Consider the following 12,934-nt stretch of genomic DNA (forward strand, 5'->3'; position numbering starts at 1 on the left):
GGCTCCTTGATTGCTGGGCCAGGGCATGGTCATCACAAGTGTTTGGAAGTGGTGGGATCTACTTCACATACTAATTGGCTTGTAGTGGTGTGGGTAGAGCGAATTCCTGTAGCTTATGTACAGTGATCTCTAGAAGTGTTTTGTACTCAAAAACAGCCACGCAGTGTATACTCAGAGTTCAGATCACAATTGTTTATTTCTTTTGTTAGCTTAGTGTTAGTCAAGGTGAGCAGGCAGAATGTCAGCAAAAGAGTATGGAAAGGTGACAAGGAGCCAGCTGGTGGAGATGTGCCAGGCTAGGGGACTGGTGCATGGAAACCTGACTAAAGCAGACCTGATTGCAGCCTTGGTTGCAGCTGCATCAGAAAACAGCAGCCTGGAGGATAATCAGACTGACAGTGGAGATACAATATCCTCAGAGAATGGACAGATCAACCTTTCTGCAGTGGACTTAAAATCCATCTGGAGCTAAAGAGACTTGAGTTGGAGGCCAGGCATATGGAAATGGAAGCAGCCGAGAAAATGAGGAGTCTACAAGCTGAGGAAAATAAACAGTAGAGAAAGCATGAGAGGGAAATGCTGACTCTTTGCCAGAGTCATGGAGGTAATGGGGAAGGGAGTAACTGGACCCAGAAGCACAAAAGATCAGTAAATTTCTTCCACAGTTTAAAGAGGGGGATAATTTTGATAGCTTCATTCATATGTTTGAGCGGGTATGTAAACAGTAAAAAGTTGACCAAGGGCTCTGGGTACGGTTCCTGACCCCCTTACTCCATGGTAAAGCTGTAACTTCTTTAGCAAAAATGCATGACACTGACTGTTTTGATTATACAGTTGTTAAAAGACATCTGTTAGAATGTTTTAAGCTAACACCTGAAATGTATAGGAAAAAGTTTTGTGAGCATAGATACAAGGCAGATGAAAATGTATGTGAATATGTTGTTGAATTGAGCAGTTATTTTCATAGCTGGGTGAGTGGATGTCAGGTCACCACTTTTGAAGGGCTGGCAGACCTTTTGGTAAGGGAACTAACCCTTAACACTTTGCCTGAGGACATGAGGATCTGGTTAGCTGATAGACGGTGTGCTACTTCAGAGGATTTGGGGAAGAAGGGAGACCTATACCTGGCCAGCAGGGCAGCCCTGCACAGGAAAGGGACCCTCAGTGCTGCTCATGGGACTAAAGGAACCCATGTTCGGCAGCACAGACTGCCCCAACAGAATCTGCCAGTAGCAGGGGAAGCCACTAGTCCAGGGACATGTCCAGGACCTAGGGTGAAATGTTTTGAATGCAACCAGTGGAGCCATGTAGCATACAGGTGTCCACTGAGGCGAGGTGGTGAACCAAAGTTGAGGAAGTCAGAAAGTGGTAAAGACAAAATGCCAATAGTAGGTTGTCTTGAGACAACAGGGGTATGGAACTACCATCCTGCAGATGTCCTGAGAGGGAAGGATTTGGATGAGGCAATACTATGTACTTATGCAGTTACATGCAGTAAGGCTAGCAGACAAGCATGTGGGTCAGGTAGCCTGGGGGAGACCCAGACAGACTGCATACTTGCAGCCAGGACTGCTGAGGTGGTTACTTCAGGGAGGGAACTACGCTATAGCAGTGAGACTGAATGTGAGCCACAGCTGCTTGTGGGTACTGATGTTCCCTTGGACAGGGTAACTATAAAGGTAGAGGTGAGTAGTAGTACCCAGGCTGACAGTGAGGCACCGCTGTCAGATGATGCCAGACTTCCAGTGGAAGGGGAGCTGGGAAGGGTTACAAGGAGATACTTGAGACAGGCTCAGCTCTCAAACCTTACATTGCAAGGCCTGTGGCAGGTAGCTAGGAAGGCACCTGATTCTCAAGGGAAGGGGAAATCTGTGTACTGGGACAAAGGGTTACTATACAGAGAGTGGACCCCTGATGGAGGGCTATAAGGTGAGAGAGTACAGCAGTTGGTAGTGCCTAGAGCTTATCATCTGGCGCTTCTCGACATAGCCCATGATATTCCCTTTGCAGGTCATGTGGGCATAAAATGTACAAAGAAGTGTATTATGCAAAACTTCTATTGGCCTGGAATTTCCAGAGATGTAACAGGGTACTGCGGGACCTGTGAGCAGTGCCAAAAAGTAGGCAAGGCAGGAGACAAGATGAAAGCTCTTTTGATGCATTTGCCTGTAATTGAGGAGCCATTTCAGAGGGTAGCTATGGATATTATGGGTCCTCTGAGTACCTCAAGTTCCACAGGAAAAAAGTATATCCTAGTGATTGTAGATTATGCTACACAATACGCTGAGGCAGTGGCTTTGTCCTCTATTGAGGCAGAGAAGGTGGCAAATGCTTTTCTAGAGATTTTCAGCAGGGTAAGTTTCCCAAAGAAAATACTGTCTGACAGAGGTGCCAATTTTTTGTCAGACCTGATGGCTTGTCTGTGGAAGTCCTGTGGGCTGAAGCACGTGAAGACCACCCCCTACCATCCCCAGACTAATGGTCTTGTTGAGAGGTTAAACTCTACAATCAAGTCCATGCTACGGGCATTTGCAGATCAGTTTAAGAGGGAGTGGGACAAATATTTGCCTCACCTGTTGTTTGCTTACAGAGAGGTTCCTGAGGAATCCACAGGTTTTTCACCCTTTGAGTTGCTGTATGGGCATAGGGTGAGGAGACCTCTAGATTTAATTCGAGATGAGTGGGAAGATGAGTGTGAGTCTCACATGAATTCTGTTGTGGCATATGTCCTGAACCTCAGGACAAGGCTCAGGGAACTCATGGGCCTGGCCCAGGAGAAACTGGAAGAAGCCCAACAACAGAAAAAGGTGTGGTATGACAGGAATGCTTGAGCTACAGAATATGCTGTAGGGCAGCACGTGATGGTTCTCTTTCCTGTCAGACCAACAAGTTGCAGGCAGCTTGGGAGGGACCCTACAACGTGGTAAGAAAAGTAAGTGATGTTAACTAAATGGTGGAAGTGCTAGCCAGATGGCAGGGGCACAAATTGTACCATGTTAACACGATGAAACATTACCATGATAGGGAGGCCCTTGTGCTGAGCATTTGCAGAGGATTGCAGGAGGAGTCCGAGGGATATCTGGGGACTGATCTGCTCACTGAGGCGCTGGCTGACACCTCGGTGGAAGGGGTAGCAGTGTCCCAGCAGCTATCTCCTACCTGAGTTCGATAAATCCGAGTAGTGTTGCAGGAATTTGGGGGGGGGTGTTCACTGGGAAACCAGGGTGCACCCACCTGGTGCTGCACCAGGTGGATACAGGACCCCAAAGGCCTATTATGCAGGCCCCTTATAGGGTGCCTGAGAGAGTCAAACAGACTCTGAGGGAGGAGGTACAGGAAATGTTGGAACTAGGGATGATTCAAGAGTCCAACAGTCCCTGGGCCTCACCAGTGGTGTTGGTGCCAAAGATAGATGGCAGCACCAGGTTCTCCGTGGATTACAGGAAATTAAATAGTCACACAGAGTCAGATGCTTACCCCATGCCTAGGACAGATGAGGCCCTAGAGCAGCTGGGTGGGGCTAAGTATCTTACAACCACTGATCTTACCAAGGGTTACTGGCAGGTGCCCTTGACTCCCAGTGCTAGAGAGAAGTCAGCCTTTGTGACTCCTTTTGGCTTGTATGAGTTCACAAAGATGTCCTTTGGGATGAAGAATGCCCCAGCGACTTTCCAGAGGCTGGTAGATCATATCTTAGCAGGAGCAGGAGGGTTTGCCCTTGCTTACATGGATGATATTGCTATCTACAGCCATTCCTGGCAAGAGCACCTTCAGCATGTCAGGGAGGTGCTGGGCAGACTACAGAGGGCAGGGTTGACCAATAAGCCAAACAAATGTCAGGTGGGTATGGCAGAGGTCTCCTACCTAGGACATAGAGTGGGGAGTGCTAAGATAATGCCAAAACCTGCCAAAGTGGAGGCTATTCAGGCAAGGCCTGCACCTGTTACCACAATGCAGGTGAGGGCATTCTTAGGGACAGCAGGGTACTACAGAGGGTTTGTTCCCAATTATAGTACCATAGCTGCTCCCCTGACAGACCTGACAAGGAAGAACAGGCCAGATAAGGTAGTGTGGACCCCAGCATGTGAGCAGGCATTTCAGAAGCTTAAGGAAGCTTTGGGAGGACCCCCTGTGTTATCCAGTCCAGACTACAGCAAAGACTTTGCTGTGCAGGTGGATGCTTCAAACTGTGGGGTGGGTGCTGTACTTAGCCCGATTTCTTCAGAGGGAGAAGAGCACCAAGTGGTTTATCTCAGTCCTAGGCTCCAACCCAGAGAGGAATGCTATGCAGCGGTAGAAATGAAATGCCTAGCCATAGTGTGGGCACTACAAAAACTTCAGCCTTATCTGTATGGAAGAAAATTCACTGTGATGACAGATCACAACCCTCTAACATGGTTAAACAGAGCCAGTCAGCAAAATGTCAAGTTGCTAAGATGGACTCTGGGGTTGCAAGCATATATGTCAGTGCAGCACCGAAGTGGGAGCAGCGATGCCAATGCAGATGGGCTCTCATGACAGGGAATGGGGTGAGGTACACCCAGATAGACCTGACACTCTCAAGCGATGTTTCTCAAGGGGCACTTGAAAAACTTGCTTGAGTTCCTCGGGGGGGGGGGGGTATGACGATTGGGGAGAGACAGGCAAAGGCTGCCAGCCTAGTCAAATAGAATTTAATACATAATTCTATAATTTGTATAAATAAATGTAAAATACAGGCGCGTGTTTTTAAATGAAAGAAAAACACTGTAAAATGTGAACTTCAAGATTGTTACAACATTGCCTCCTTGCTGTAAAGAAAAAAACTAAGTCAAGCCTTTCAAATGTGTCTTGAAATTTAAATGAATTTATGACATTCTTTAATCTTTAAAGTTGGTTCCGGTCAGACTGGCTGAAGACGTTCTGTCTATTGTGTTAACTAAAGACTAATTGCTAGAGTGTATATGTGAAATGGCTTTTAGTGTTGTATTCTCCTGTGCATGTGCTAGCTTGCTAAATAATACAGTTTATATTAGCCTGGGAACTTAGAGCAGGTGTCAAGATGATGCAATATGAATACTGGGAAAACATGATGTAATCTGGGGAGGACCCAGAGACATGTTTGTTAGTGATGTTTTATAAACTATGTCTCAGATAGAGACTGAGAGCATTTTGATCTAGACATCTAACTTATCAGCACTCTGCCTTGTGCTCACATGTAAGTTTTAGCACTGTGAAGTTGTATAAATACTTATCTCAAAGTGTGTGTGTGTTGTGTCAGCTACTTTGCAGGGACACAAAGCACTGGTTGGACAGGGAGGGTACTGGAGGTTTTAGCTTGCCCAGTTAGGCTGAGACCTGGACCCTATAACTGTGCCAGTGGAGAGTCTTATTGGGGACCAGGTGAGCAAGGGAGCAACCAGCCCCAGACTGACTGTAATCTCTGTGTGCACTTAAGTGAAATTGTACTTTACTGTGTGTGTTAGTTATCCTTTCCTCTTCTGGGAGACGACCTCCCTGGTGTTAGTGGTAAGGATTGAGGCTACTTGATTGCTGGGCCAGGGCACGGTCGTCACACTGACACAATGTGTTTACATTGCCACAGTGTAAAACATCATGTATCCCAGGTTCAGACTTGGGCTGTGGCTCAAAAAAAAATTTAATTCTGTGGAGAAGTGAAAAATAGCACAACCAAGGAAGTGTGATGTGGCTGATAACACAGAATAAGGCAGCATGTGATATGCACAACTGATGTACTGGGGATAGTGACATATAAACAATTTACTAGCAAAAACTGCAGGAGTTGTGTTAGGAGCATAGCTCTCAAATTACCAGACTTTAACAGAATGCCCAGATTTTTTGCCACACATTTTTCGGTCTTTTCCTCATAAAAGGAAATCTTTGGGGAATTAATTCACCAAACAATCATAGACAGACATGAGTTTCAGATTTCAGATCCTTCACAAAATGCATGTTAATGAAAAACATGTTAGTTTGGCAACTTTGTAACTTTAAAAGTAGCAATATTTAAAATCTGTCCCTGATTTTGGGCCCTAGATTTCCCAGTCTTATTGGCTTTGTCCAGATTTCTTTATCTAATGGTTAGAAGATGGAGATAATTATGAATATTCATAGGACCAAGAAAGTCTAGTAGCATGCATGAAGTATTTCTGTGACTGTTCTTGTCCAAACATGTTATTATAATTCCACTTTGAGCGAGGCTGACAGCCCATAGTAATACTAATTCCTTGCTAATTCAATTGTCTGTGAAGGTTACATAGGACAGTCAGATAGGGGAACACCGTGCATAATAACATACAGAAGGGTAAGTGAAAGGGAAGGCAGATGTGATAGGGGGAGGGTAGGAAGAGTTTTTTTTTTCCTGCTTTGGTTCTATGGGACAAGCATTCATTTTGTAATTTTATATGAATTGTCAAGAGGAAAGTATGAAATATCCACAGACACACACACACACACACACACACACACACACACACACACACACACACACACACACACACACACACTCTCTCTCTCCCATTTTATCAGTGCGATTCCATCATGGTAGGATAAGAAACAATAGAGTGAATAGAAAGATATAAGAATGTTAATTTTAATTATTTATATTGATATTATACCTAGTAACCTATCACAGTAACATCAATGATTAACTTTTCTTTAATATCCTGTTACTGAGCTGTTAATGTTAGTTTACATTTGCCTGCAAATTTCTTATAATGCTGCTGCAGGTCCAACAGTGGCCAATTACACCCAAGCTTTTATACCAAGAACAATGTGCTTAAAAAGAGTAACTGCCTATGCCTCACAGTGACATGTGACAGTTTATCTAGATCAACACGTGCAAATGTGGCATGTTATGTCAAACTGCTTTGCACATTGAGGAAACTAGTATGTTGACAGAGGAAATGAAGGTGAGCACAGAATGGTCTGATAGATGTCACAAGCTATTCTTTGCAAGATAGCAAGCTAAATGTTACTTTTGATGAATACTGTAACATTTCCAGAAAATTTCAGATCAACTGTAATTTCTGTCAGCAATTATAACTTGTTTACATACAAAAAAGACAAATACAAGTAGAGAGAGAAATTACTGACAAAAATGGTGGGGGGTGCTGCAGATAGACAGAAAGACAGAGAAAAACTTCTGATGAAAAGGACAGGACAAAAAACATGGAAGTGGAAAGACAGGACAAACAGGAACACTGCAGTGTAATATAGAATGGGGGTGAAGACTGACTGCCAAGCTGTACACTGATGCAGCTAAGCAAAGTAGGTCACTTCCATGGCTGCCTTTATGACTTGTCCCAGAGCTATAACAAAGGTGGCGTGAAGTAGGAGTCTACCCTTGCTATAAGTAGTTGGTGTCTACCCTTGATGTAAGCTCTTATGGGGTACAGTGAGCAATTGCCCATAGAGTGCGAGTGCCAATGGTATGCAAGTTCTGTATCAACATTTGTTTCAAGGTTATTTACTTTAGTAACTGCCCAGTTTGCTGCAGTTAGTCAGTCAGGTTTTCTTTTTTATTTCTTGGGTGGTCTTCAACCTTGTGGAGATTTTTTTTTTCTTTGCTTAAGCTGGTGGCATGATGAGAGGGGTCATGTTGGTGTGCAACTCTTACAAGGATGTACTCCAGACTGCCAGTCTAGGTCTCCTGCTTGTGATCCACAGCAGCAATCATCTATCTTTCCACCTCCTTCTAGGAGACCCACCATGACCTCCTGGAGATGCTCTCTGACAGGGACCCTACACCCTACAGGAAAAGCAGTAAAAGAGTAAATCAGTGAACTTTTTAAATTTGCTCCCAGAGAGCAACATTTCTCAACCTGCTCAGAGGCATGCATGGAGACTGCTGATGACCCAGCGATTGATGGCTAGGCAGGTGCACACTGTTGTGACTGATGCCACACCATATCCACATCAGTCACTGATAATGCATAACAAATACAACTTAAGGGACAGACACAACATAGCAAAGAAAAAAATAATAAAATGAAGACGTTAACAGTGATACTGTAATATTACTGCCCAAGAGCATTTTCTGTTATGCTATAACTTCCTATGCCATCCCACTAGTCCACCAATGATATCCTTGGGATGGATGTGTAATGGGGCCTGCTGGCACATCATCCAGCCTCTACAGAGAATGAGCCACTAACCCTACCTTATACAAGAAATGCTCCTCTGCATACTTCCAGCATCCACCAGAGCTCTAACATGAGGTATGCTCAAATAATCAACTTCCCTTCTAAGATGGGTACCCCATCCTCTGTGGCAGTGCCTCAGACACCTGAGCAACTAATCCAACCTGGGCTGCCTGTGCTATAGTCAAAACTATATCCCTGTGTACCAAGGTGCTGGCAACTTTATAAGAATCTTCTTGTCATTATTAATCAGTAACACGTTTGCAACCCCATGGATCTGTTGCATCCCTTTTCTGTTGTACAAACATCATTTTTAAGTTACATTTCAAACACTGAAAAAACTCCACCGATTTCTGATAACTGAATGCAGGCCTTTGCTGGACCCTCTAGCCTCTAGTCTGAGCAAATCACCATGTCTATTCCTCCTCCTATGATGATGACATTAACAAAACCAAACCCAGCTAGTACACTGCACAGGCTACATAAGAACAATCACTGTCCAGCAAATGTCACCCAAGTGTGAAGTACATTCTTGAAAGGACAGAGAATGTGTGGTCAAAGAAGATATTCATCTCTACTCCTCCTCTGCTGACCCTGACCAAACCAGACCCAACTAATGTATTGTGCAGGCTGCATATTAACTAACATTGTCTAGCAAGTATCACTCAAGCCTGAAGTTCATCCTTGAAAGGACCGAAAGTGTGCAGTCAATGTAGATTATCTATGTGTAATCAAGTAAAATTAGCCTAAGCTAAGACTTGCACCTTGTAGAATCAGGCTATAGAGACAGCTGAGTATCCATGTACACTCGCCTGAAGTAAGTATTTGTGTTGGTGTATATAGTTTTATAGGTTTATAGGTTCATAGGAGGTTACTAGGCTCACGGCCCTAGAGCCCTTATAAGCCTAGCCATATTTATCCCAGTTTGTCCCAATTGTCAGTGGTTAGGTGAGTGAAATTCACAAAAGTAAGGGTGTATGGTAGTTAATACTGACTTGCTTCCTCTGTCCAGGGTAATAAGTCACCACCCCAGGAGTAAACTTGCTGTCACACATCCATTGATCTAGGTAGTGTTTAAAGATGGTCATTGAGCACCTTTGTTTCACATGAAGTCCAGAGATTTGCACTCTCTGAGAGATGTAGCTATCTCTTCAGCATGACCTGTTCATGTCAGAGGCTAGGTTAAGATCCCTGGAGTGAGTGACCCTCTTGCAGTATGATTTATGTATGTGTAGCATTTCCATCAGGGCCCTGTAGGCCAGGCACAGATCACCTCTTGGCAAACTGTAGGAGGCAGAATACAGTGATAGGGTTTTCAGTCTTTCCACATAAGACTTGTTTTGTGTACCATGTAACTTCTTGTTGAGAAACCTCTGTGGTCTCTGAAGTTGTTGCAGGTGTCTGGTGAGTTACATGCAAAAGGGAGCATTGTATTCAATTATTGGTCTAACGAGGACTGAGTATAATAGAATTATAACATTCTTAGCTCTAGATGTGATACCTTTACTTAAAAGATGTGCCACACAGAAAATTCCCTTTCTACTGTGGATACATGGTGGTCAAAGTTCCAATTACTATCAGCCTGTGTACCAGATCACGTACCACTGGGTCTAGACTTAAGAGTGTGCTATCTATAATTTAATTAACAGGGATGCCAGTTTTCCTACACTATTAAACCATAAGCACTACTTACTCTTATACTCTCTACGGTTATCCTCTATTGTTCCATCTTAAATTCAGTTTCCCTAATACTCTAGCATGTCCAAAGGTCAGTCAATGGTTTCCTCTCCAGTCCGGCTGGTGAATCAGGGAATTTTGAGGCAATGTTACAACTGTCTCATGTACACGGACAACCCTCTCCTCCTCCAAACAGGTTCAAATATATGCGAAAGATGCAACTATTTAGCCAAACTGGAGGCTGAGCTCTCTCATCTCAAAACTGGTGTAACCAGTCAGGAGGAGAAGGTAACCTCACACAACACAATTCCAGTATCACATAGTCCCACCACATCAGCGAAACAAACACATAAATACACAAAAACATACTTGGAGGCTCTAAATAAAAATCTACCTAAGCAACAGAGACCTTCAAAGCAGACATCCAAGCAAACGCTACCTCAAAACAAAACACACACAACACATAACCCACAAAGTCAGTGTGCCAAGCAGCCACAGCCCTTAAGGCTGAATAACACACCTGATACTCTTGTTATAGGTGACTCTATTGTCAGACACACTGACGTCCCGCTCACCAGGCTGAATAAAGAGAAGGTCACAGTGAGCTGCCTGTCGGGTGCTAGGATCTGACACATAACGCAAGCACTCAGGTCACTCCAAAGCAAATACAAATATGACTCAGTCATTGTACATGCTGGTGTGAATGACCTGAGACGTACCTCCCTGGACTACATGAAAAGAGACATAGAGGAGCTCTCTGATCATGTAGCCCAGGCTGGTATGACCCTGACCTTGAGCAGCATCTTAACCTCACCTAGAATGATGCCACAGTACAAAGACAAAATGATCGATTTTAACAATTGGCTAAAATTTTGGTGTCATTCAAAGGGGATCCAGTGTCTGTCAGCCTGGGATGACATGCTCGACAAGCCACGTTGCTTCGCTAGGGACGGCTTGCACCTGTCACCACTGGGCTTTCGGATATTGGCAAAGGCTCTTGCCAACCCCATAGTGCCTTTTTTAGGCAAGGCTCAAAAGTCAAACCCACCCCCATAGACAGTACAAGGAACAAGAAACTAAGGGTAATGCTGCTAAATGCCAGAAGTCTTAACCTCAAGATGCACGCACTCGAAGCTCTCCTCAGTATGGAGAACATCGATATCTGTGCAGTGACAGAAACCTGGTTCAAGGCTCCAGAGAGCACCCCAGCACTACCAGGCTATACCTCATATCATGCTTTTCGGCCCCAAAACCCGGACGAACCACAAAAGGAGGGAGTTTCCATATTTATCAAGGATATCCACACCTCCAGGTTAGTGGCATTGCACGAAGTATCGGAGACCATCCATGTGCAACTAACAGTGGGCAAGACTGCTTTTCAGTTTATAGCATCCTACAGACCACCCTCTCAAAGTCAGGAATCTCATTCGGCTTTCCTGAAAACATTGGAGAACATTAACATCTCTCCGAACACCATTATATTGGGCGACTTCAACTACCCAAACATTGACTGGAAGCACTACTCAAGCCCCAGCACCTTAGCCCAAAGATTCCTGAAAATTATAAACTCAAATGCTATGGAACAACTAGTCACCACTCCCACAAGAGGGGACAACATACTAGACCTGATCATTACCAACATAGGGACTCTATGCTCCACACCAGATGTATATCCCTCATTGGTAAGATCAGACCATAAATTAATTTCACTGGATGTCCACATCCCGACCCCACCCACAGCCCAGAAAACCACAGTGAAAAACTTCTCAAAAGCAAACTTCTCACTTCTCAAAACCAAAGTGGAATCCTTCAAGGCCCCAGGGCCAGTGGAAACTACAGCCCAAACTGCAGAATCCTATATAAATGCATTCTACGGACATCTCCAGGAATGCATGGATCATGCTATCCCAAACAAAACCAAGACCCAATCATCCAAAGGCAGGCATCCAGTCTGGTGGACCCCTGCCATAAATAAACTGTACAACAGAAGGAGGAAGCTACTACATGATAGAGCAAAATCCCTAATAGGGAAGGCATCTCTGATCAGTACTAGCAAAAAATTACGATCCCTCATAAAATCCTCCAAGGCCAGCTTCGAGAGAAAAATTGCACAGGACACCAAAGACAATCATAAGGCTTTTTTCAGTTATGTTAGAAACCTGGGATGCAACTCCCAGACTTGTTCTGAGTTGATTCTAAGCGACAAAAAATACACTGAACCCACAGACATCGCCAATATCCTGGCAGACAGGTTCAGTGCAAACTCCCCAAAAGAGCAAGTATCTATCCCGGCAGAGGGCTGCCTCCCAAACATCTCAGATGCTCAGGTAAAGGCTGCCCTCTCCAAAGCAAAAAACACTGCTTCCATGGGACCAGATGGCATCCCAGGTTGTGTCCTACATGAACTACAAGAGGAACTAATCCCTCAAATAAAACAGCTATACAATCTCAGCCTCACTACAGGATATGTGCCCACAGAATGGCGTACAGCAACAGTGGTCCCACTCCACAAAGGTGGAGCCTCTACGGACCCTGGAAACTATCGCCCCATAAGCCTGACTAGCTTAGTCTGCAAGGCTATGGAGAGGATCATCATGGAGCTCATAAACAAAGACATTGGAGACCTACAGACACTAGATCCTACCCAGTTCGGCTTTGTCAAGGGCAGATCCTGCCTTTTGAACCTGGTTGACTTCTTTGAAACAGTCACCAAAGCCATAGATGAAGAGAAGGTAGTCCACACAGCCTATCTGGACCTTGCAAAGGCATTTGACACAATACCCCACTCGGGCATCATAGATAAGCTATCCAGCTTAAATATAAACCCCTATGTCACAAGATGGGTCGCAAACTGGCTCAAAGACAGAACCCACAGAGTGAGAGTTGCTGGAGCAATGTCAGACTCGAAACCGGTCACAAGTGGCGTCCCACAGGGTTCTGTCCTGGGACCACTCTTGTTCGGTATATACTTTTCCGAGGTACAGGCAAACGTGGTAGGACTATGGCTCACCAAGTTCACAGATGACTGCAAACTGGGCACCATAATCAACTCTCCAGCTGACACAAACATCCTTCAAAAAGGTCTCACAGAGACAGATAACTGGTGCCAGCACCAT

The sequence above is a fragment of the Protopterus annectens genome, chromosome 7.part0 (assembly GCF_019279795.1).
Source record: "Protopterus annectens isolate FY-2018-M chromosome 7.part0, PAN1.0, whole genome shotgun sequence".
NCBI classification, from domain to species: Eukaryota; Metazoa; Chordata; order Ceratodontiformes; family Protopteridae; genus Protopterus; species Protopterus annectens.